Source organism: Felis catus, chromosome A2 (genome assembly GCF_018350175.1).
Source record: "Felis catus isolate Fca126 chromosome A2, F.catus_Fca126_mat1.0, whole genome shotgun sequence".
Taxonomy (NCBI): domain Eukaryota; kingdom Metazoa; phylum Chordata; class Mammalia; order Carnivora; family Felidae; genus Felis; species Felis catus.
Genome location: NC_058369.1, coordinates 113,000,304 through 113,027,701, shown reverse-complemented (window position 1 = coordinate 113,027,701; position 27,398 = coordinate 113,000,304). Strand labels below are relative to the sequence as shown.

The following is a 27,398-nucleotide window of genomic DNA, read 5'->3' as shown; positions in this document are numbered from 1 at the left end:
CTGGCTCAGTCAGTAAGCATCCAATTCTTGATTTCAGTTCAGGTCATGATCTCACAGTTCATGAGTTCGAGCCCTAGAGGATATTATGCTAAGTGAAATAAGCCAGACTAAGGAAGGCAAATGCCATATTATTTCACTTGTATGTGAAATCTAAAAAACAGAATGAATAACCACACAAAAAGCAGAAACAGACCCATAAATTCAAAGAACAAACTGATGGTTCCCAGAGGGGAGAAGGATAAGAGGATGGGCAAAATGGGTAAAGAGGAGTAGGAGATACAGGCTTCCAGTTATGGAATGAAACAGCACAAGAATAAAAGGTACAGCATAGGAAATATGGTCAGTGGTATTGTAATAGCATTATATGATGAAAGCTGGTAGTTACACTTGTGGCGAGCATAACATAGTGAATAAACTTGTCAAATTTCTGTGTCATACACCTGAAATTAATGTAATATTGTATGTCAACTATACTTCAATTAAAAAAAATTCTGACTAAAAAACATCAAATTCTTTGTTCACTCATAAATTTGTATTTATTATATGTCATATATTATAAATACGAATGTGCTTGTTTATAATAGATAAGAAACATCAAATTTTTTGTTCACTCATAAATATGTATTTATTATATATCATATTATAAATACAAACGTGCTTGTTTATAAGGAGTATAATTAACTATTTAGCACATACAAGTATGTATGCACAAGATGTTCTAATATTCTTATAGAAATAATGAGTTGTGTTGCTTAAGAACTTAATTATTTCTCAAAAAAAGACCTTAATTATTTCTCTTGGAGATTGTATTTAAAAATACTGACAGGGGCGCCTGGGTGGCGCAGTCAGTTAAGCGTCTGACTTCAGCCAGGTCACGATCTCGCGGTCCCTGAGTTCGAGCCCCGCGTCGGCCTCTGGGCTGATGGCTCAGAGCCTGGAGCCTGTTTCCGATTCTGTGTCTCCCTCTCTCTCTGCCCCTCCCCCGTTCATGCTCTGTCTCTCTCTGTCCCAAAAATAAATAAACGTTGAAAAAAAAATTTATAATTAAAAAAAAATACTGACAAATTCTGTCTACAACCATTTGCTTTTCACATGACAAATTTTTTCATTATGATTGCAACTTGGACAGGCAGCTTGGGAGTAAATGTAACCCTACATATTTTTCCCTACTAATCTTTATACAAATGATTTTTTGAGATAGTTTCATTAACCAGAAAGATCCATGATTTCAATAAGGCCAAGTAAAAATCTGTCAAGTTCAAAGTTGCTATAATTTTTCAATGTTTAGCTTGTGGTTTCAAATTTGTTCTCTAAGGGTTAGTTATGAATCAAAAAGCTGGAAGGGACTTTGCAGGGTCATTGTTTCCACTGTTGCCTAGACATGCATTAGCCAAACTTCTCTAAATTGACATTCTTATTTGAATCTCCTCTGAGGAAACAGGGACCACAGCCTTGCCTGAGTGAAGTACTTAATCACCCTTAGATTAAGTATATTCATTCTTAAGATATTCATTCTTAAGAGTGTGAACACTATTTGGCCCCTTTGTTGAAAATTAAGCCCAATTCCTTTTCGTTTTTAGGCAGGTGCTTATTGGTCACTATCTTTCATTAGACTTTAAACTTTCTTTATAGAACCTTTTTTCCTATTTATTTTCTTGAGTCTCTTTTAAGTTTTGCCATAATTTAAAACAGTAAAAGAAAATCTGAAGATGTTTCTCTTAAGCAAGGTCAAGAAGAGTAGGCTTCTTCCTACCAGCTAATTGGCAAAAATCCATTGAGGAAGGATTTCATTCCACGCCGGTATTCTGGATGTTAAAGTGCCAGTGCTGAACAAGAGGGAGTCTCTGACCTCTAGGAGCTAACATCCAGTCAGGACAGCAGAGAAGGAAACAGGCAATGCAGAGGCAGAAATGCTCAATAGGTTAGTGGGAGCATTCGCAAAGGGGTAGCCAGTGGTGGCTTTAGGCTACTAAGGCTGTGAAACACCTATGGTGACTTAATACCATATTTAAGAATTTTGTACATTTATGCAGTGTAAAAGCCTTAAAACAGGTGAGAACTTCAACTTCTTTTCATGTGTACTTAAAACAAACAAATGAAACCTTGATTTGTTCTGTGGCATTGTCGGTAAGAACCCTTTTGATCTAGAGAAATTTACAGTTTTCTGATTTATTGCCCAACCCTTTATAAATGTTGGGAGATAAGAAAAATATGTTAGGTCTTATTCTAGTACAAATGCAAATATAGTCCCTAAAATAATTCATTTTTTAAAAAAATGTAATCATAAATTTTAAAACATATTATATTCGTCCAATATTTACTCTTGACAAAAGATGAATGCCTTTGGTTTTCTTTTTTCCCCCATGACTCCTTTACTTGTAGATGATTAGCTGTATACATAGATGTATACATGTGTATATAAATACCTATTTTGTTGATAGGCTTGACAGCTGACTGCCATATAGTCACTATATATTCACCTTCTACTTCATGAATACAGTTCTTAAATTTATTCTATTCTTACACTGAATGGACAACCAAATTTTTATCCCTTGTTTAAGTGATATATGATTATTATGGCACTGTATACCCTTTTAGTGTATGTATAAATATGACCATATATCCTGATTTTCCCAGGATAGACCTGATTTTCATGTGCAGTTCTAGCATAATTTTTAATAGCTTCTTTTTTCATACTCAAAAGTCTCCTAGATTGAATGATAAATTACGTTTGTTATATATATGATGAGCTTTAGGTCAGTCAACTTCAGTAAAGAGAGGATAAGGAAGTAGTTAGCATGAAGCAGATAGTGTGTAAGGGCTTAAAGCTATCTTTGAAATTCGTAAAAATCACACATCTCTTCCTTTTTTCTGAAGAGGTCTGATTATTTTCTTGTCTTGGGACTTATTTATGATTGCATTTAAGTAATGTGAAGGAGGTGAGGGTGTTTTTGAGAGTCAGCATTCCTATAAATAATTCATATAAAAGATAATCAATAAACAAAGTTGGCTGCATTTGAATAAAATAATTTAGAATTTTCAAATATCCAACTGATTGTTTATGAAAACAAACAAAAGCTCTGTCTTCTATCAAAATCTCAGCATATAGATCTCTAATGTAATAAAGTAATTGCACTAATTAATGTTTTAGTACAAAGATTTTCTGGATATTGGTATGTTTTGTATTCTCCAAGTTACCATATCTGTATAGGTCTAAAATTACTTTTATTTTAGATACACATTAAGTTTTCATTGATGTATTTATATTTATGCATCTTATATGGGGTTATTATCATGGCATGAATTAGAAAGTTTGCCTGGAGATGAACTGGGGATGTTAGGTTGCTTGAATTGGAGACAGGCCGGGATGATATAGGCGGAGTCTATGGTACCATATGTTTTATCTTCTTGGAGAAATAGAATGATTGGAGAGCTACTTCTGAAAACCCTGTAGATTAGTTTTTTAGGACTGCCATAACAAAAGACTATGGACTGAGTGGCTTATACAACACAATTGTATTTCTCACAATTCTGGAGGCTCAAAGTCCAAGATCAAGGTGTTGGCATGGTAATTTCTTCTGAGTTCTCTGACTTGTAGGTGGTCATCTTCTTCCTTTGTTCTTTACAAGGTCATTCCTCTGTGCATTTGCACCCCTTGTGTCTCTTTTTGTGTCCAAATTTCCTCTTCTTATAAGGACACCAGTCATACTAGATTATGGCTTACCCTAATGACCCCCTTTAACCTTAATTACCTCTAAAGATCCTAAATCTCCAAATACAGTCACATTCTGAGGTACTGGAGGCTAGGGCTTCAACATATAAATTTTGAGGGAGCACAATTCAGCCCATAACCCCTGGAAGGAGACATTTTATTTGCAAGAATGAGTGAAGCTAAATCCTATAGCACAAAAATTTGAAGGCAATGATGAGACATGTCTCAACTACTCCAGGAAAATTCTGGGAAGTTGTATTACAGTTCAGGTGGAATATATTGTTGGAACAAAAGTTCCTTTCACTGCTTATGCTCTGAAAAGGTCAGGTGCCTTTGAATAATTATGTTACCTGAATATATGAATAACTCATGTGTTAATGGTTTCTATTTGGTATGTTTTATGCCTTCCCAAGATACCTTGTTTAAATGTTAAAATAAAGAGGCTAAGACTCAGAATACATGAGTTGAAATCCTCATAAACAATAAGTTCTGTGGTCCTACGGAAACTGAAGTTAGGTTTTTAACTGATAAATTCTTCATTTAAATTGTATTATTGTTTTAGAAGATATGTTCCTCTTCCCCTCACTTCCTTCACTACACCCCTCACTTCCAATTCGAAAAGATTAAGTTAATTGGATGCATAAAATATTCAGATCACTTAGAGAAATATAGAATGAGATCTTGAAATTCGTAGATCATTAGAGCAGGAATTAATATTACAGATAATCTCCTTCTGATTCTTTGATTTTCCATGTGAAGAATGTGAAGTCCATGAAAATATGTTTATTAAGAGTTTAAACTCGGGTCAAACCAAACTGGGTTTGAATCAGTCTTGGCCAGTTTTTAACAGTGTGACTTGGGATAAAATACTTAACCTCTCTAAACCTTGGCTTCTTCAACTACAAAATGAAGAGAATGACAATACCTTCTTCATAGGATTACTGTGTGTTTCAAGTGAAGTAATAATTGTAAAGCACTTAGCACAGTGTTTAGCCCCTGTTAAGTGTTCAGTAAATCTTAATTCTAATAATAACTTAGGATATCATTGCCCAGGATCATGGAGATGATATTATTTGAAACCCTGACATTTCTCAGTTTTAGAGGTATATTTCAAATTTAGCAAGAAAACCATTTCTACTTTCAAAACTTTATAAATACTATTTACTTCTATTCATGCCTTCTTTTGATGGCTTCCACCAGCCATTAAGTGCAATAACTTTCTTTGGAGTAGCTAAAAACTGCTTTAGCTTTCACTCCTGCTTTGACATAAGCAGGCAGTTTTGTAGCAGTTGGGATTGTCAGAATTCTAGAAATAAATTCTGCTTTCTAATTCTAGAAATAAAAACACATTTACTATTTGATAGCATACTAAATACAGTTATTTAGGGTTGAGGGTCCATTGACTTTTAGAATATTTATCAGGTTTGGGGACAAATTTATAGCCCAACAAATAGAAACTCTTTTGAACTATTTCAATGGAATCATATTTGTTTAAAAATCGACAAGAACTGGCAAGGAGCTTGATGAAATGATCCGAAAAGTCCTGGAGATATAGGTTTCTTAAAAGTCAATTTTACTGTAATAAACCTAAGAATAGGCAATTACATATGTATCATTATAAACTGATCAAACAATAGCATAATGTAAGGTACAGTTTAGGGCTGTGTTTTCCATGCAGAGGGATAGGGTTGGGAGGAATGGGGGCACAAGGGCATTTTTCAGAATGTTGGGGGTATGTGGGTAGGTGGCTTAGTGTGAAAACACCTGCAGTGTGTTTCTCATTGCTATGACTTGCTTTTAGTTATGCATGGTATTTAATGTATAGTCAAGTAGGAAATGAGATCTTTGTTTATCAAATGAGGGCGTTTGTTACAAAAGGTTGAGAAAACCTGGTTTGGGTGAAGGGGAGAGTAATCATGAGTTACTGTAGTAAAGTGAAAAAGGCTTTGTTGTCAGTTACATATTAATTCAAATTCTGTCTCTTCAATTACATTTTACCTCAAGAAAGGAAAATGTCAGTGAGTTTCTCAGTGATAAGATGGGCAAAATATCAACTGTCCTTAAAATAGGGTTGCTATAAGAATTAAATGTGTTAACTTACTCAAAGGCATAGTACACTGTTGGTATTCTCTTAAGAACAACTATTATAAATAGCATATAACTTCTCCTTGTGTTCTGTGTTTACTGTCTCAGTCAGCTTAGGTTGCTATGACAAAATGCCATGGATGGCTTAAATGGCAAACATTTATTTCTCACAGTTCTGGACGTCAGGAAGTCCAAGAGAAAGGTGCCACCATATTCAATACCACTTTCTCACTGTACCATTACATTGCAGAGAGCAGGAGCAAGCTCTTGTGTTTATTTTTATAAAGGCACTAATCCCATTAATGAGGGCTCCACCATCATGATGTAATTAATCTCTCAAAGGCCCTACCTCCTTATACCATCACATGGGAAGTTAGGCTTGAACATATGAATTTGTGTGTGTGGGGGGAGGGAGATGGGGACACAGACATTCAATCCATAACAGCCGCAAACAACTTCATTATTCTCTATAACATTAGGCATCTTAGCTAATGCTACTATGTAATCACTTCTATGGTAATAACTTGCTTTGATGAAGAATCTAGAAAAGTGAAATGATAAAGAAATAATATGAAATTTCTTTAAAGGAAAAAGGAACTATATATATACAGGAATGAAATCTCTGTGGGTATTTCATAATAATAGTTAGGCATGATTGTATTAAAGTGGGAAATAAGTCAACAAAAACATAAAAAGTGAAAAAACATAAGAAAAATATCTGAAATTTGCACATATGAAATATTCATTGTATTTTTAATTGTAAATTTATTTTTATTAAATACATTTTATAATGGTTTATAGTAGCAAAATTTTGTGAAATCTCTAGAAATCTATAAAATGAGTTAGACTGATTTGCTTGGGGTGGCTTCTGTCAGTTAATTTAGAATGAAATAAGAAAATGTAGCTTCTATGCAAATTTTCATTAGAGAAAAAAACAATATGTTTGAATTGGTACCACTTAAGTCTGTCACTTACTAATTAATATTGGATTTTATATTGAATAGAGATGAAGTGTTCTACTAAAAATAAAATTTGTTATCACATTTTGGTAATAGATGCTGTATAAAATGAAATTATAATTGCATATAGAATGTATCATGCATCATAGCTACTTGGTTTCATATAATGAAAATACTAATGATATTAAAATAATTAAGATTCATATGAAAATGTATTCTATAGTTTATTTTTAAAGATTCTTATTATAATGATATGTTTGGTGACAAGTCATATCAGATTATGTCTATTGTCCTGACACAGTTATTTTTATTTTTTTTTTAATGTTTATTTTTTTGGAAGAGCAAGAGCACAAGTGGTAAGGGGCAGAGAGAGAGGGTGGGAAAGAATCTTCACTGTCAGTACTGTCAGTGCAGAGCCTGATGCAGGGCTCAATCCCATGAACCATGAGATCATGACTAAAACCAAGAGTTGTATGCTTAACCAACTGAGCCACATAGGCACCTTCTGACACAATTATTTTATTTTATTTATTATTTATTTATTTATTTATTTTTTTAATATATGAAATTTATTGTCAGATTGGTTTCCATACAACACCCAGTGCTCATCCCAAAAGGTGCCTTCCTCAATACCCATTATTTTATTTATTTTTATTTATTTATTTATTTATTTTTTTAAATTTTTTTTTTCAACGTTTATTTATTTTGGGGACAGAGAGAGACAGAGCATGAATGGGGGAGGGGCAGAGAGAGAGGGAGACACAGAATCGGAAACAGGCTCCAGGCTCTGAGCCATCAGCCCAGAGGCCGATGTGGGGCTCGAACTCAGGGACCGCGAGATCGTGACCTGGCTGAAGTCGGACGCTTAACCGACTGCGCCACCCAGGCGCCCCAATACCCATTATTTTAAACACTCCTTCTACCTGTTCACTACTGTTTTGATTTGAATGATAAGTTATATCATCACCTTAATAATATTACTGAGAGATTTAAAAAATGTTTTCTAAAATATTTACAGTAGTTTCATTCATTTAGTTAACTAAAGTTTATTTAGAGCCTGTGTGGATCATGTGCAGGTGCTATGAGAAAATAAAATAAATGAAATAAAATAAAATAATTAAAGAGAGAGGGAGAGAGAGAGAGAGAGAGAGAGAGAGAGAGAGAGAGAGAGACATGGTCTATATTCTCCCACAACTCATAGTGCTCAGAAAGAAAAGAATTTTGTATACAAATATAGAGACAAATGTATAATTGCAGCATGGTAAGTGTTAAGAAAGGGAGGTTCATTGTATTATGAGGGAGTGTAACAGGAAGAATTGTCTTGGAGATATACAACATTAAGGTATCTGATCCTTAACACAACTAAGATTCATGGGGTGTAATCATTAAGTCTCCCCATTGGGGAGATCACAACATGGAAATTGACTTGTCTTAGAGTGAGAAAGGGAGAAATCCTAAAAGCGTCCCTAAACCAGAAGTCACAGGTTTTTTTTTGTTTTTTTTGTTTTTTTTTGTAATCTAATGTCTGGAGTTATATCACTTACACCATATTCTGTTAGTTGGAAGGGGTCATTAAGATTAGCCCACACTCAAGGGGAAGATTTTACATAAAATGTGACTACCAAGATGGGGGAATCCCTGGGGAGGCATCTTAGAGGCTGCCTATCAAGTTACCAAGTTTTCCCACATTTATCAAAAAGATCGTATGTTTTTCTTTTAATTTCTTAAGGTACAAATGATAAATCCAATTTAGACATAATATTTTAATTTTTCCTGTACATTGCTAGATGTGATTTGTGGATAATTTGGTTAAACTACCTTTATGGTTATGTTTGAAATTTGCCTATAAATTTCATTTGCTTGTATGGTTTGCAGTCAAGGTTGTGTTAGTGTCATAAAACAATTTGAGGAGTAGATTTTAATCTAGAATTGTGTAAGACTGAAATTACAAAAAACTTCTATGACTGTGAGAACTTCAATTTGCGATTGAGAGTTTTTATCATGAATAGAAACTAAATTTTGTCAAATGCTTTTTGTGCATCAATTTACATGATCATATGATTTTTCTTCTCTAGCCTGTTGATATGGTAAATTACATTTATTGATTTTTGAGTATTGAACCAGTCTGTGTCTCAAAAATAAATCTCACTTGGTTATGGTATATAATTCTTTTTATATTTTGGTGAATTTTATTTGCTAATGTTTTGTTAAGAATTTTCACATTTAGGGGCACCTGGGTGGCTCATTCGGATAAGTGTCATCTCAGGTCATGATCTCATGGTTTTTGAGTTTGAGCCCTGCATGGGGCTCTCTGCTGTCAGGGCAGAACCTACTTCAGATCCTCTGTCCCGCCCCCACCCCTTACCCCTCCACTGTTCTCTCTCTCTCTCAAAAAGAAATGAACATTAAAATAAATAACTTTCACATTTATATTCATAGTGGATATTGATCTGCATTTTTTTGTACTACTTTGTCTGGTTTTGATATCAAGATAATATTGGCTTTATGGAATTAGTTCCTCCTCTTATTTTCTGGAAAATATTGTGTTGAATTTGTGTTAATTCTCTTAAGCATTTGGTAGGTTCTTCCATGAAACTAAGATTTCTTTTTTGGGAGATTATAAATTCAATTTTCTTAATAGTTGTAGGTCTTTTTAAATGATCCATTTTTATAGTGGGTGAATAGTGGTACTGTGTACTTTTCAAAGACTTTGTTTCATCTATGTTATCAAAGTTATGGGTGTAGAATTTTTCATCATATTCCCTTATTTCCCTTCTGATGTCTATGGAGTCCATAGTGGTATACTCTGTTATATTCCTGATAGTAGTAATTTGCATGTTCTCTCTCTCTCTTTGGTCAGTCTTGCTGGAAGCTTGTCAGTTTTATTAATCTTTTCAAGAACTGCATTTTGGTTTTGTTGATTTCCTTTATGTTTTTCTGTTTTTAATTTCACTAATTTCTGTTATTATATGTTGTTTTCTTTATTAATTTTATTTGTTTTGTGTTTATTTTACACTTCTTTTCCTAGATTCTTAAAGTGGGAGTTTAGATGGTTGATTTAAGACTTTTCTTCATTCTAATATAGAATTTAATTCTATAAATTTCCCTCTCAGCCCTGTATTAGTTGTGTCCTACATACAAATCTAGATATGATGTATTTTCATTTCCATTAAGTTCAGTGATTACCTGGGGGGAGGATGAACATTCTGGCTCCCAGGTTGGTCTTCTCTGACACCAGTTCAGTATGCGATGGGTGGAAGAGTTTAGGTGCTTGGTAGGTGTCTAGGTGTATCTTTTTCCTGGTCTTTTAATTTGAGAGAGAAGGTTGGACCTTTTTGGTCTGTACCCATTGGCATTTCCTAGTTGTCAGTTATGCAATGTTTAGCCTGGGATATATGTGGCAAGAAACCCTCTAGGGAACTCATAGTATTGTTTCTTGTGTTCTGGGGTCGCTGGCCAGACTGCCTTCAGATTCTTAGGTTTATTTCATATATAATATCCCGTTTTAATTGTGGTTGGTGGGAGGATTAGGGAAAAGTACATCTATTCCATTTTCCCAAAAGCAGAAGTCTTCAACATGTCTTATTTTAGGTATGTAGTATTTTAGGAGTTGCTGGAGTGGCTCATTTGGTTGAGTGTCCAACTATTTATTTATTTATTTATTTATTTATTTATTTATTTATTTATTTGATTTATTTAGAATGAGCAGAGGAGGGGCAGAGAGAGAGGGAGAGAGAGAATCCCAAACAGGCTCCGCACCATCAGGGCAGAGCCTGGTGCGCATCAGGCTCAATCCTGTGAGATCATGACCTGAGCTAAAATCAAGAGTTGGACGCTTAACTAACTAAGCCACCCAGGTACCCTTCTCCCTGACTCTTTCTTCTATGTGTTTGAAGAAGATATGCATCCTCCAGTTATTCGGTGGAACTTTCAATATGATTAGATTGAGGCTGTTGGGTGGCTCAGCCAGTTGAGCATCCAACTCTTGATTTTGGCTCAGGTCATGTTCCAGGGTCATGGGATCCAGCCCTGTGTCAGGCTCCACCCTGAGCATGAGACCTGTTTAAGATTCTCTCTCTCTCTCTCTCTCTCTCCTCCCTCCCTCCCTCCCTCCCTTGCCTCTCTTTCCAGCTTGTGCTCTCTCCCTCTCTCTTCCTCTCAAATTAAAAAAAAATGTATATGTGTGTATATATATGTATGTGTATGTGTGTGTGTGTGTGTGTGTGTGTGTGTGCGTGCGCGCATATGATTAGATCAAGTATATGTTACTTTTGTTCTCAAGTCTCTATATATCTTTCCTGCTGGATATATTGTTTACTGAGAGAGATATATTAACATATCTCATAGAAATAGATAATTTTCATTTTATTCTTATACTTCTGTTAATTTTTCTTTAAAGTTATGTCACTAGGTGCATAAGGTGCATATAAGTTAAAAATTGTTATACTTTTTGAATTCAGTGTTCAATTTTATAGTGACCGTCTTTATCTTTAATAGTTTTTTTTGCATTTGTAATTATTTTATCTGATTTTAATATAGTTACTCCAGCTTTATTTTGCTTAGTATTTGCCTGGTATATCTTTTCTATTCCTTTGGCCTTCACTATTTTGCTTCTTTATGATATATTGGTCACATAAACAAAATTTAACAGGACTTTAAATTTTTTTTTAAATTTAGTGTAGTGAACATTGTTTTTAAATTTGTTTTTAATGTTTATTTATATTTTGAGAGAGAGAGGGAGAGAGAGAGAATGAGACTGTGTGAGCAGGGGAGCAGTAGAGAGAGAGAGATGGAGACAGAATCTGAAGCAGGCTCCAGGCTCTGAGCTGTCAGCACAGAGCCTGACGTGGGGCTTAAACTCACAAGCTGTGAGATCATGACCTCAGCCAAAGTCAGATGCTTAACCAACTGAACCACCCAGGTACCCTAGGAACATTGTTTTTAATAAAGAATTTGTCTATGTCTATAATGATTACTGATAATCCTTTGATTGGTTGTGTCATTTTATTATGACTATCTATTTGCCTCAGCTTCTCTCTTTCTCCCTACCTTCTTTATTGCTACTTAGTGCTTTTTCACTTTCATTTTTTTGTTTATGCAAAAGTTTTTAATTTTTATTGATTAAATTTAATAATTTTTGGAATTGCATCTAGATTTTGAGTTCATAATTGCTGTTTCTCATTTTCATAATTAGTGTGTTTTAAAACGCTTCATCTTTACCTCCTTTAAAATTGTCTTGTCCTAATTCGTTCTATGATTTCCTTTGGAGCTCTTAGATATGTACCATCTTAACTTCTCATTTTTGTTTACCATAGTTTTCTTTCTCTTTACTACATTCTGGATAATTTCTTTGAACTTTCCTTCCTTTTACCAACTCTCTCCGTAGATTTTCATTTGCTTCTTTCAGTCACCTTTGCATTTAATTAAGTTGTTTATTTTAAAGTTGTTTATTTTAATTAAGTTGTTAAATTTTATTCTCTAAGATTTTTCACACAACAGAGGTGTTAAAAATTCAACTGTAAATCCATGAGGGTGACTATGTCGTTATGAATTCTCTGGAGAGATTCTCCATTCCCTCCCACCTTCACTATGTCCTCATCTGTGTCCTGGCTTGAGGCAGATGAGTATCCTTGTTATCTCCTTATGGGTAGAAGGTTTTATTTCTTCTTCACATTTATACTACTACTAAGAAATCTTACTAGATTTCTCACTTTGAGCAAGTGCTAAACATTATCCCTGTCCCTGTATGCTATTCAGGCTTTAGAGAGAACTCAGGTGTCTAGGGTTGGGGAGAAGCGCTCAGAAGGAAAAGCTACCTTTGGCACTGGCTTGTCTCCCAACTTTCCTATGCAGCTATGAGGGACTCCACAAATCCTTTTGTTGGTTTCTTAGTTTTTAACCCAGCAAATCATTTAAAATCAAAACTGTACATATATATTTATTCACCATTTTAGTTGATTTTTTCTAGAGAATAAGTAGTTCAGAGTATCTGATGCTGCTAGAAATGAAAGTTTAGGCCTAATCTTTTTTATCTATAATTTCGCTTCCTTTACAAGTCATTATTACTTACTAATTTCTGTGTTAGTGGGTGGCTCTATTACAAACTGATGTCACCATACCCTTCTGGTGATGAGTCAGCTATTTGTGGGTTAAAAGGAGAATTATACTTCCATCTGCTTGTCACTTAGGGTTTAAAGTAGATAGTTTCATCTCCTGACTTAACAAAAAAAATCTATTCCTATATTTCATAAACAGAGTGTTAGCTGTGGTAACATCGTATTTCTAATTTTCTCTTATAGTTTTTAAGCATTGTCAATATTTTCGCTGGGAGGTGATCAGGTCTCCCTCGATATCAGATATGACTTGTTTCCCATTGTTGTTCTGGCTTGTCACTGTTTGAGTACCAAATTTGGAGACCATTTTAGGATTTGATAAAAGAGCACTAGATCTGGCCACTGTGTAGAAAAGAGTCTGTAAGAAATAATTTCTGTCCACATAGAGTCACAGATCAGATTCCTTCATATCAGTCTGAGATTCTGTTGCTTTCTGGTTAGCTTTTACTTGAACATCTGTGTTTATGGCTATGGCTACTTTTCTAATTAAAAGTATAAGGAAGGGAGGGAGAAAGGGAGGGAGGGAGGAAGAGAAAGAAGAAGAAGGAAAGAAAAAGTTTCCCTGAAATTTTCAGTTACTCTTATTTAATCACCCAATATATGTTGATTACTTTCAAAGAAGTCACATAAGGCTTCCATAGAAATTTGTTATTCTTAACTTAGTTTCCCGTTTGCATCCACTCTACCCACTTACCCAAATGAAACAATCATCCTGGTTCTCATTCATGAATAGATAAAGTATGGAGGGCAAGAACCATGCATTTCTTTCCCTATTTCCCTTCCCTTCCCTTCCTTTCCTCTCCTTTTCTTATTTATCTTCAAGCTTGAGGGTTTAGCGTTTAGAAAGTCTTCAATTAAGTTTTAATTCAAACCCCAGCTCCAGCGCTACCTCCTCTGGCTATACTGTCTGTGAGAAAATTTACCCTAAATACTGTACTACAGGATAAGTACAAGTTACCTGTAGTCGATACCTTAGGGAGAGTTAATTAGTAGAGAGTTCCTTATTCTACATAAATGACTTAGGGTTAATTAATAAAATGTTGAAATCAATGGTATTTAAGTTGTGAGGTTGGTTGGAATGGTGATAAAGGACCCAACAGCACCTTGGCTTGAGCTAATATATTGGAGAAGACCCCCCCCCCCCCAGCCTAGCAGTGTGTGTCAGTGAAGCAGAACTCCAGGTTTGCACTCTGGTGGACCTGCAGTCTCTTCACCCCAGTGATGAGGATGAGACTACAGGAGCCAACGCTGAGTCCTCTTTGAAGTGGGCATTGTATGCAAAAGGCATATTTTTTAGGTCAGGGATAGGAACTCTGCACCTTCAGAAAGGTCACGCTGGCTTGCTAATAAATGCCTTTGCATTTGGCAAAAGGTGGTTTGAGATTTCTTTTATTGAAAGTGATTCCTTGGAAGTGACACATAAGCATGGGGACTACTGTCTGTACTTCTACATCTAAATATTACAGGTCTCCAAAAAGAAGTGGACATTTGTTAGATAGGCATGCTGACTGGTTTGCAACGCTTTAATTTTATGATTATGTACATTCCTGTTGCTTCCCTAGGTATCCGAAATTCTCTGAGAGCCAGATTCCAGAATACACTGTGAGCAGCCAGGTTATTAGGGTGCTACTTTGACACAGAACATGGTAAGCTTTAAAAAAATCCAGTAGAGGCTTTTGAACTCTCTAAGTGGTGGTGATAATACTTTTCTCATAAGAAACAATTGAAAAGGAAAAAGAAAGATTGCATTTTCAAGGTTACATTTCCTTGGGTGTATCTTTGTTTTCAATCCTTTCCCTTGACCTACCAGCAGCACTATCTTTCAGACTAAGGAAAAATGATCACATGTCTCTTTTTGCAAGCAAAATGGTGACACACTTGTTTGGTGTTTCATGAAACAAAAAGCCCATCAATTGCAAATTGTATATCATTCATTGTTCTTTGGAAGTTAGTTATACATGAATTATATTATAGCAATGCAGCCTATGTGTCAATTTCTTCTGTAAGTTGCCATATTAGCTTTCCTGCATAGACATCCTCTTCAATTGCCACAAACTTTTTCCCTGAAATCTTGCTGTGCTATGTAGCAAATATGTTAAAAAGGCTTTGTTCTTAAAAAGCCACCCATTGAGTAGGAGTAGGAATTCAAATGCTAAGGTCACCATGGGATCCAACAATTACTCAGCTCAGTAAGATCTGTGTGACATCACACTTTTGTTAAATATCTTAGGGGAAAAAAAGAGAGAGGGAAAGAGGCCAACACTTGCTGACTCTAAGTGCTGAAAGAACTTTTGTTTTTTGTTTAAATTATCTCTCTCTCTCTCTCTCTCCTCACCTCCAACCAAGGCAAAGGAGCATTTCCCAGCATAAGGAACTTGTTATATAAAATGGGATTGATTAATCCATCTTTGGAGTATAAACCACTGACCGTTTCACTATGGAGTGGCTTCTTTTATAGATTTTTCTAGAACACTATTGAGGCAGATGTTAACTTTATTCTTAGAAAAGATCTTGTGAATTTCTTTCTTTTTAAAAAATTATTGTAAAAACTACACAACATAAGATTTACCATCCTAACCATTTCTAAGTGCACAGCTCAGTAATATTAAGTATCTTTACATTGTTATGTAGTCAGCCTCCAGAACTTTCTCATCTTGCAAAACTGAATTAAGTAACAACTCACCATTTCCCTCCTTCTCAGCCCCTGGTAATGACTGTTCGGCTTTCTATCTCTATGAATTTAACTATTCTAGATGTCTCATTTAAATGGAAAGACCCAGTATTTCTCTTTTGTGACTGGTTTATTTTACTTGGCATAAAGTCCTCAAGGTTCATCCCTATTATAACATGCATCAGAATTTCCTTCCTTTTTAAGGACGAATAAGATTCCATTGCATAACACATTTTATTTTTCCATTCATTCAGTGGACACTTGGGTTACTTTCACCTATTGGCTATTATGAACAGTGATGCTATGTACATGGACTTGCAATATCTCTGTGAGATTCTGCTTTCAATTATTTTGGATATACACTGAGAAGTGGATTTGCTGGATCATATGGTAATTCTAACTTTTGAGGTACTGGCATACTGTTTTCCATAGCAGCTATACCATTTTATATTCCACAAACAATTCATAAGGGTTCCAATTTCTGCACAATGCCCATACTTGTTATTTTCTGTTTTTCTTTTTAAATGGGTATGAGGTTGAAGTCACATTATGGTTTGGATTTGCATTTAACTAATGATTAGTGTTTGTCAGCTATTAATGTATCCTGTTTCCATGTGTTTGTTAGCTATTAATATATTATCTTTGGAGAAAAGTCTGTTTAAGCCCTTTGCCCATTTTTTAGTCATGTTATATTGTTGTTGTTGGGTTGTAGCAGTTCTTTATATGTTATAGATAATAATCCCTTATCAGATATATGATTTGCAAATAGTTTCTCTAATTTTGTAGGTTACTTTTCCACTATATTGATTTGTGTCTTTTGATGAACAGAAGTTTTTAAATTTGATATAGTGTAACGTATCTAGTTTTGCTTTTGTCGCCTATGCTTTTGCTGTCATATTCAGGGCATCCTTAACAAATCCAATGTCATAAAGCTTTCCCTTACGTTTTCTTATAAGAATTTTATAGTTTAAAGATATATGTTTTGGTCTTTGATCCATTTTGCATTAGTTTTGTATATGGTGTAATATAAATGTACAATCTCATTCGTTTGCATGTGGTTATCCAATTTTCCCATCACTCTTTGTTGAAGAGACTGCTCTTTGGTTTTGGCAACTGTATTAGTTGGCTTGGGCTGCCATACGAACTACCTTAGACTGAGTGGTTTAAACAACAGAAGTTAATTTTGTCACAGCTTTGGAGGCTGGAAGTCTGAGTTGTCTATTTTGTTGGTCTATATGTCTCATTTCTTGAATTTTTGCTTTATTATTGTAACTATAAATTTCAGTACCTCTTCTTTATATCTGAAAAAAAGAATAAAAGTTTACTTGGGAATTTTAAAATATCAGGTAAATAAATTATCAAAATATTTAGTAGCTGGGTTAATTTCAAAGTGGATTTTCTTGGTAACATTGCAATATATATATATACTTTTTACTTTTCAGCAGTGCCTGTTACTGAATAATAAGTTCTGCTTTATTTTTATCAACAAATATTCTTGGATTAATTTATTCAAACTTAAATACTATATTCACTGTGTTCTAGCATAATCCCCGTTTTGACTTAGTTATTTTTATGTTAGTCTTATTTCTAAATGCTATAGAAAGCACACTATATGTTTTTAAAATTAGATCTACCTAAAGTTTTAAGAATTTCCTTAGATAGTGCTTCCATTTTTTTCAATATTTAAATTCTAGTTTGCCTTTAGTTTGTAAACAATTATTGCTTTCCCCCACCTGGGATAGAATTGTATGTATTCAAAATAGATCCAAGCCGAGTCACACAGTAGCTGGGTATGAAATGGCATCAGGTTCGTTTTCTTCTAGCTACCTGATACCTGAGAGTACATAATCCATGAACTGTCAAAATAGAAAAAGTTGAGTAAATGTGGGAGTGAAGAAAAAAAATGAAAGAAACTGCTCTGAAAGAAATTTTTTATTCTGAGAAATAAGGCATAAATTTATGGAGTACATCTTCCAATTTTCTTTAATTTCTTATAAAGAGAGCATCTTTTCACATAATAAACTGATATTAATAAACTAAGAAGGAATAGAAAATCAAATGGAACCAGTGAAATACTAGATTCACTACAAAAACAAATTATCTTTCAGAAATATGTATCTTATAATTATAGCTGTATTTAAAGTTATGAATGTATGCACAATTCAACCTTTGTGCTAAAACAGACCCCAGTCACAACATTAACTTTTCAAACCTCTGGGTCTTTATTCAGGTTTTCTCCTGAAAAATTTGAATGTGACAGTAGCATTGTCATTTGGGCACAGCAGAAACAGCACAGGCTGGAGTTTGAATCCTTGCCCTGCCTATTACTAAATGTAGTGTTTTAGGCGAGTTATCTCATCGCATTGAGCCTCCATTTCCTTACCTGCTTGCATCATTGTAAGAAAGAGATTGTTTTCTTAAAGAATTTAGCAAATGATAAGAATTAAAAATAAACAGCTGTTATGGTCGATACTAAAACCCAAAACCTATATTTATGCTAAATATGGAGATATGTCACTGGGCAGGGACTGTGGTTATCTGTAGAGTTTGTACAGTTATTCATGGCCTTTAAAAAATACATTTTCTGGGGTGCCTGGGTGGCTTAGTCAGTCACGCCTCTGCCTTCAACTCAGATCATGATTTCACAGTTTGTGGATTCAAGCTGCACATTGGGCTCTGCGCTGACAACTGTGGAGCCTGCTGGGGATTCTCTGTCTCTCTCTCTCTGCCCCTCCCTTGCTCTCTCTCTGTCTTTCTCTCAAAAGAAATAAATAAACATTTTTAAAAATAAATAAAAAATACATTTCATTGGTATGCAAGCTTGTAATTCATTAGACATCTTTAAAAGTTGGTTTAACAATGTAAAGCAAATGCAATTTGCTTAGAATTCCACTCTCTCTCTCTCTTTTTTAATGTTTATTTTTGAGAGAGAGCATGAGCAGGGGAGGGGCAGAAAGAGAGCAGGACAGGGAATCCACAGCAGGCCCTGTGCTGACAGCAGCGGGCCTGATGTGGGACTTGAACTCACAAACTGTGAGATCATGACCTGAACCGAAGTCAGACACTCAACTGATTGAGCCATCCAGGTGCCCCTAGAATTCCACTCTTTTGCTAGGCATCCCTCACTTAATATGAAGTGGGGTATATCTTAATTATTTCCTAATCTCTGATATACTTGTCCACCTGGGAAAATTTCAGGATTGTTTGAGTTTGGATGTATTGCAGATCTGTGTATGTTTGAAGCCAACTCTAGGGTTACTGTTCACTATGGGGGTGAGGTCTGGTGACAGTTTTTCTGTGGCCCAAACAGATTTTGAGTTTAAGAGGTCCTTAGGGTATTTGCCCAGGACCCCACTTTAGTGACTTGTTTTGTTTTTGTCTTTGTTTTGGCTAGAGAAGAGCAAGCATACCTCAAGAAATTCTGTACAGTGATCCAAATAGCTCGAGATTTCTAAATGTTGAATGTAAGAAGCATAAAAATATAAAATAATACTTTCAATAAAGCTGTAGCCTGTACAAATTTCCCTCAGTTACTTTCTGCTAGTGACAGAACCAAGTTAGGAACCTTTCAGTAGGGCATATTTTACAAGTAGTACTTATATTTTGATTTAATATGGCTTCATGAAAAAGTATATGGGGACAGAAGAGATGAATTTGAATATTTAGTTTATTTTTGACGGAAAGGAAGAGAATCATTCCTTTAAAAGTTTCTTTTTTTTGTCATCTAAAGTTCCATGTAAATGTCAGTGATTACACATATCATAACTTGAGAATCTTGAAGGGAAGCTATTGAATACACATAAGTCTATCATCTATATCTATTATAGAGCAAATCATTTTCAAAATGCAGCTGGATTCTTGACACTTTTATTGGTAGAAAATAAAGTGTGTGTATCCATATCTGAAAATAAAATGGAGCTGGATTCTTGACACTTTTATTGGTAAAAAATAAAGTGTGTATCCATATCTGAAAATATAATTGAACCTTTCCCACCCCCCCCCCCAAGTGCCCCAGTGTACATTGTTTCAATATCTTCCAAGGAAATTATAAGAAGAGTGAGGAGTAAAGCAAGTGGCTGGCCATTAAGTGTTCCTATAGATGCCAATAATTTCATTTTACTAGGTTAAGTGCTTTAAAAAGGGAAAGTCAAAGTAAAATCTCTTTTTCTGCTCATTGCTCCTTTGGGAGACAATTGTCATTTCTTAAGCATTTTTGCATTTCAATGTAAAAAAAAAGTTCTGGTAAATCATCTATTCATTTAGAGGAGGGCACGTACCCTGGGTTGTTTTTCTGGTCATGCTAATAGATTTTTGCTGATTCATGCACACCCTCTTGCCCTGTTCCCGTTGTGAAATAATCGCTTTTATTTGTAATGTGACTAACCAGGGTTGGGGTACATTCTGCAACCACAGAACAAAATGAAGCCATTGGCCTAAATATGGACTGAAACTTTGACATTGATTGTATAGTATTTTAACCGATGTAGAAACTACCAGAAGCTTGTACCTGGAATTTTCCAAGTATCTGCTACATGATCTAGTAGATAACACTATAAACATCATTATGATTAAAATGCCCCTGTTTGTGAAATAAAATATAAGAAAACCGCCTACACTTAAATCAGTATTGGTGCCTTACTTCCTCTTGAGATTATTATTTAACTATTTTAGTAATAATAACAATAGCAACAGTGGCAACAATGGTAGCTAACATTTATTGAGTGTTTCTTTTAGTCCAGTGTTATGGGTTGAATTGTGTCTCTTAACCTGCCACCACTTCAACAAAGTTATGTTGAAATCTTAACCCCTAGTATCTCATCACATCACTGTATTTAAAAAGTCTTTAAAGAGGTGATGGAAGTTAAGTGAAGTCATCGGGGTGAGCCCTAATTCAGTATGACTGCTGTCCTAATAGGAAGAGGAGATTGAGACACAGACACAAGAGAGAAGAGTACTTGAAGACACAGGAAATGGCTGTCTACAAGCCAAGGAGAGAAGCCGCAGAAGGAGCCGACTCTGCCAACACCTTGATTTTGGACTTTTCACCTCCAGAATTGTGAGAAAATAAACTTATGTTGCTTAAGCCCCCCAGTTCACGGAATTTTTTTTATGGCAACCCTAGCAAACTAATAAAGAAAACACTGTGCTAAGTGTTTTACATTCATTTTCTCTGTTAGTTTTCATCATAACCTATGGAATGCATGCTATTATTATCCCTACTTTGCAAATGAAGGATCTTAGGATAAGATAATTTTTCAAGGGCTAATGAGTAGAAGAACCAGGGTGAGAACCATTGCAACTGGATTCTAGTCTCCACAGAATTATTCATGCAGACATATTGCCCCTCTCCTACCATATCTCAGGTGATATAGGCAGTAGCACACATGGGGAATTTGAGACTCATTTGAGACTCATGAGTTCTTATCTAACATCACTCTGCCGTCAAGTACCTGAGTCAGAATCCCATGTCTGATGTGTCTGACTCCATGATCATAAATCATAACCATCAAACTGCCCTGCCTTTATTTCCTTTTGTCTAGATGAAAGGAACTATCTCTTAACTTATTTTTGGATCTTCAAAGCCTGGTGTAATGCTTGAACACAATTAAAATTGATGAAAATAATCTACTTTGTACTGCTTACTTTAGTGCAGCATTTGAAATTTTGATAGTTATTCATTATTATTTAGAACTAAGGGGAAGAAAAAGATCTAAAAGGAAATCACAAACAGCATAGTTGCTTCCTGCTGGTAAAAGCAATAATTCATGACAATGACCAGCTATTTTGTACTTTGGTACTATTGGCGAAAGGATCAGACTGTTGTATGGTAGTGCCTGGTTGAATGATTGTCCTTTATTTGATTATTTTGTCTTTAACTCATTAGGCTTCTATATTTTGTATCTACATAAAGGCAATAACATTGTATTTTAGCCTGCTTAGTAGAGGTTTTATAAAAATTACAAAATAAAATAGGAGTTAGAAAACAATTTTAATTTAATGGAACATAATATGGAAAAATTCAAATAACCTAAAGGCAGTTGTATTCAATCATTAAGCGACCCCTTTAAACTCAGTACATTTACACAACATATCTTTAAAAGTGTCACCTTTTTGGGGTGCCTGGGTGGCTTAGTCGGTTAAGCATCCAACTTAGGTTCAGGTCTTAATCTCATGGTTCATGAGTTCAGGCCCCACATCGGGGCCTGTCAGTGCAGGCTCATTGCTGTCAGTGCAGAGACTGCTTTGGATCCTCTGTCCCCCTCTCTGTCTGCCCCTCCCCTACTCACACTCTCTCTCTTTCAAAAATAAATAAAACATTAAAAAATACATATTAAAAGTATCACCTTTTAAAACCATTCTGTCATATTTAAAGCCCATTATCATAAACAACAACAACAAGTTCATAAAAATTCCAGGCAGATCCAGAGAGATATAAATGTGGATGGACATACTTTAGTTATCTGACAGTTGCTTTTCTGGTAAATTCCACTCTTCAGAACTTGTCTGAAAACCACAGAGTTTGTAAGTACAAGCCTTATGCTTCAAAAAGCGGCTTCAGAGTCCATGTGTTAAAATTCCTGTGCTCACAGAGCAGGTACACTAGGTCCTTGGCCAGAGCATGTTTCCTCCTAATCCATCTAACAAATTGTTTATTTGCTTTCCTCAGCTCACTACTTGTTAGAACCAGCAAATTAAAAAGGAAGGCTTGGAGTATTACTATACACAAATTATTAGCAAGAAATAGGGCTTCAACATAGGAAGAAATTTTTAAAAAGTAAATTTAAAACATTATTTAATGTCAAATGGAAAGTGTGGTTTTTACACACTGTGTAAAGAATCTGCCCTATGTACAGAATCTTTATCTACCTGTTTAAAATATTAGTGTCCATTTTATCAAGTGTCAGATGAAATAATATAGTCTAATTTGTAGAATGGTCCAGGGATTAAATGAAATAATGTGTGAAAAATGCCTGATTAATTTTGCTTCATTTTCAGGCCCAAAAGCACATCTCTGTATGCACTTCCATAGCTTTCACAACTCAATAGATCCTAAGGTAGTTCATGATCCATAATAATGACTGATACTGGGTTGTTATGAAAATATTAAAAGTATATCCAGTATATTCTACTTAAGAATTTAAGCCAATATGTATTTCATGTTGAAAAACACATCAGAATTATTATTGTTGGAATCACCAATGGAATGGGCTACTTGGTCCATTTTTTTCTTTGGTTCTTGATATTATCCTCTGGGGAATCTGAGTACACTGTTGTCCTCCCAGGACCCAAGATGATAGCCCATATCTCAAATGTTGCCAAGCCATCAACACTAGGGAAATAAGCTCTGGAAAGCCTCACGCTGGCAATTAAATGCTCTAGCCAGAAGTGACACACTGCTTCCACTCACAAATGCATCATTGTCATATGGTTTCATCCAACCACAAGGAGCCAAGATATGCAGTTTTGCTCTCTGCCCAGAAGGTGGAGGACTGGAGATATTTGAGGAACAGCCGTATGACTAAGCCCAAAAGAGACTGATGTATCAACCAAGTTTCCAGCATATTTATTTGTAAAAATAAAAGAATGGATCAGATTGAATATTAACATTCACCTATGAAAAAATCTGTACCATTGCCATCTTATTTCTTTAAAATGGGGAGTATCTATTTTTAGTTTTTGGATTATTGATGTCAGCTTTCCAAAGAACTCTCTTACCCATGTCTGAGCTGAGAAGCCGTAATTAGAAAGTTGCTCGGCAGTTGCCAAGCTGAATCAGATCAAATGTGTTGGATAATTCAGAGAACTGTTTCATCCATGTTCTGATATAGCCTAATGAACTATCCTTGCCTCCCAACTGAGAACACTTCTCTAGGAGTAGTAATGCTAGCTTCAGTGTCTCTCCTTGTTAGATCATGGTAAATAAACATCAGTAAATTTTATATTTCTGACTTCTGTTTTTCCCTTCCTCAACCTGCCTCATCTTTTTTAGACAGGTTTCCCTCAAGTTTATTAAAACCTTTGGTGAGGCTCCATTCAAGCCTTGCTATTTCTGCTTTTTTTTCTTCAATTTATTGAGGTATAATTGACAAATAAAATTGTAATATATTTAAAGTGTACATGTGATGATTTGATATATGTATACATTGTAAGAGGATTTCCACTATTGAGTAAATTAACACATAGTCCATCTTCTCATATATTTACCTTTTTTTCTTTGTTCTGTGAGAACACTTAAATTCTACTCTCTTAGCAAATTTTAATTATACAATACAGTGTTATCAACTATAGTCATGATGTTATGCATTGGATCTTCAAGTGTTATTCTTCTTATAACTGAAAGTTTGTGCCCTTTACCAACCTCTTTCTATTTCCCCACGCAGCCCACTGCCCATCCAGCTCCTGGCAACCATCATTCTCCTCTCTCTTTCTGAGTTTGACTCTTTTTTTGTTTTTTCCCTTGAACCATTAGTCTTTCTTTGTCTGGCTTATTTTACTTATTCCCTTCTAGTTCATCCATGCTGTTGCAAATGGTAAGATTTTCTTCTTTCCCAAGACTGAATGACATTTCATTGTATATATGTGGATAGATAGGGAGGGAGGGAGAGAGGAAGATAGATAGATAGATAGATAGATAGATAGATAGATAGATAGATAGATATCACAGTTTCTTTATTCATCTATTGGCAGAGACTGAGGTTGTTTTCATTCCTTGGCTGTTGTGAATAATGCTGCAATGAATATATGAGTACAGATATCTCTTTGAGATAATTTCATTTCCTTCAGCCATAGACCCAGAAGTGGGATTGCTGAATCATATGGTAGTTCTAATTTTAATTTCTTGAGGAACCTTATTACTGTTTCCATAGTGGCTATACCAGTTTACATTTCCATCAACAGTGTACAAGGGTTCCCTTTTCTCCACATTTTTGCTAGCATTTGTTAGTACTTGTCTCTTTGATAATAAACATCCTAAAATATGTGAGATAGTATCTCATTGTGACTTTGATTTGCATTTCCTTGATGATTAGTAATGTTGAGTACCTGCTGGCAATTTGTATGTCTTCTTTGTAAAAAGTCTATTCTGATCCTTTGCCCATTTTTAAATTGGGTTATTTGGGGTTTTGCAATTTTGTTTTATGAGTTCCTTGTATATTTTGGATATTACCTCCTTATCAGATATGTGGTTTTCAAACATTTTTTTCTCATTCCATATGTACGTTTTTTATTTTGTTGATGGCTTATTTATTTTAGCCTCTGGTTCAATTTATACATGTACATATATATATCATTGTTAAGACCAATGTCAGAGAGCTTATTGCCTTCTGTTTTGTGTTTTAATTGTTGGTTGTTGTGTTTTGTTGTTGTTTTAATTTTTTTTTAATGTTTATTTACTTTTGAGAGAGGGAGACAGACTGTGAATGGGGAAAGGCATAGAGAGAGGGAGACACAGAATCTGAAGCATGTTCCAGGCTCTAAGCTGTCAGCACAGAGCTTGACAGGGGGTTCGAACCCACGAACTATGGATCATGACCTGAGCTGAAGTCGGACACCCAACCGACTGAACCACCCAGGCGCCCCTGTTTTGTTTTGATTAAGGTATATTTTACTTAAAAGTTGGATTGTGTATGACTGATCTCATTCCTCATGTTTTACTTAGCCAATTTCATTTTAGGTTTGGGAGGTGTCTCTATTTGAGATAAATGGAAATATTAATTACATTTTTAAAAGTCTCACGTGCTGGATCTTTTCACTAGGTTATGGGTACTAAAAGCATTTGATTAAAAAGGATTTTGGAATCTAATCTGGGTTCATTGGGGAAGAATGGTGAGATGGATTAGCCATGAGGCCATCAATTCAAGAGGGGGTGATAACTGTACATGGGCCTCATATCTGACATATTAGGACTAAAGTAATAATGGGATCAGATTAGCAGTGTGCCCATATCACATCTCCAGATAATAGTGGTATTATTAGTTACCATAAGTATCAACCCAGAAGGAGGAGAGAGTGTATAATTTTAGAGCAGAAAGGGCCTTATTGGCATTAGTCAGTATTATTTGGAGTATTTTTATGTCCCTGACTCTGATCAATAAAGACCAAAAGACATGCTGATTAAATACATTTTCTTTAAAAAACAAATCGTATTTACCTTTCCACATTTAATTATATGCTTGCTGAAGAAAGAAAGAATGTTCCTTCTTTTATAACTCCAAAGATGTAATCAGAGCCAAAAAGGAACTCAGTACTTACAAGGTCAATACTAGTTGATATGTTTCCAAAATAGTTCTCCTCAACATTAGTGTACAAGAAAAAAGTTTCAATGTTTCATTGAGCAAAAATATACAAACTGCTCTCTTGGGAGCTGATAGTCCTTGACTAGGGAAAATATTCAAGGGTAGAATGATCTGTATTCAGCTCTCCTGCTAACATGAAGTCTAGAGATAAGGGATATGATAGAATATTGCCAGTAGGAGTGCCTTTCTTGAGGCCCACCATCTGGAGCGTCTTATATACGGCAAGCTTCTACCTCTATGGTGGAAATATCATGGATTAGGTGGTCAGGGTATTTGACTCATTTCCTAGCAAGAATGTCATGATAAGAGGTTATAAGAAAAGTTATTGTGTGGTGGAAACTAATGTTTATGTTTCTAAAACTATTCTTAGTATCAATGTATAAGAAGAAAAGCTTCAGTATTTCATTGCACAAATATATATTGCTGCTTCAGGTATCTGATTGTCCTTGGCTAGGGAAAATTTTTCTGGGGAAGAATTGTTTATTTACTTTAGGAATCTCCTGTTTCCAACACTTCTACAGACAATTTAATGTGAGCAGATATAGCATCAGTTAATCATTGGCTATAGTTCCTACCTTCAGACATTTCAAGTTCATTACCCTGTCACATCTGGAACAAAACCTCTCAGATTTTCCTGCAATTTCTTATTTGTAATAGTTTATAGCAAATCACATCTTAGCAGTTAGTGTTTGTGAACTGGCCTTCTAATGAAGCTGACTAAAAAGAGGAAGCCTAAAGCTTTAAACCAACTGCCAGAAGCCTCAGGATATGTTATCTCTCCAGCTCTCTTTGTTCATAATGCCTGTGTCCAGTCTGGTTTTGAATCTGAAATTATTCTGGGATGTAGTGAGCTTCACTGAGTCATTAATCCTGTTCTAAAGCTGATTCCTCCCAGATCTACCTTTGGGACTGTTCCTTCAACCAACATTTATTTAACACATACTTTGTGCTAAGCAATTCCTAGAGTATAGTATAAACTTTTTAAAAAAGAAAAGACATAGGAGATAATGGTTTTTTGAGGGGGAGGGACAGATATATAAGGAAACAATTATGATAAAATAATTTATTTAGCTTGGTTCAAAATTCTGAGAAAACCCAGAGTAAATGGGATGTTGAGCAAGTTTCTAGTGGAGAGGTGATGAAAATGCTAGATCTTGAAGATGGGCAGGAGTTTGTCAGCCAGAAAAAGTAAGGTGCACAAAAAACCTGGAGAATTTAGTGAAGAGAAAACAGGAATGAGGTCAATGCACAATGGAAGACAGATTTGTGTGTTGGCGGGTGGGGGGCGTAGTTGGTGAGGAACTGGGGCAGGAAAGGGAGATTCGCATCATGTCATGAAAGCTCTGACATGGTGAGGGTTTGGGATGTTATTCTATTGGCAGTGGGTGAGACACTGAAGTTGTGAAGCAGAGATATACTATGATCAGACGTCTTCTTCAGGAGTAACCCTCCTATTTACATGGAGGGTAGACTGGAGGTGGGGAAGAACCTGAGCAGGGAAGATGGGTTAGGAGGCCATCACAGTATCCCTGTGAGAGCTAATGGAAATCTGGTAATTGACTC

The 27,398-nt window shown here is 35.3% G+C and overlaps 1 long non-coding RNA gene across 2 annotated transcripts in view; it reads left to right on the top strand.

The window, feature by feature from the left end:
• LOC111559510 overlaps positions 1–27,398 on the top strand; it is a 220,308-nt gene that overhangs the window by 86,615 nt on the left and 106,295 nt on the right. The window contains exons 3-4 of one of the 2 annotated variants that reach the window (XR_006594265.1): positions 14,432–14,515; positions 20,456–20,623. The exons of the other annotated variant lie outside the window; for it this stretch is intronic. This is a non-coding gene — a long non-coding RNA (uncharacterized LOC111559510). Of the gene's footprint in view, positions 1–14,431; positions 14,516–20,455; positions 20,624–27,398 lie in introns of those variants that run through there. 2 annotated transcript variants of the gene reach the window in all.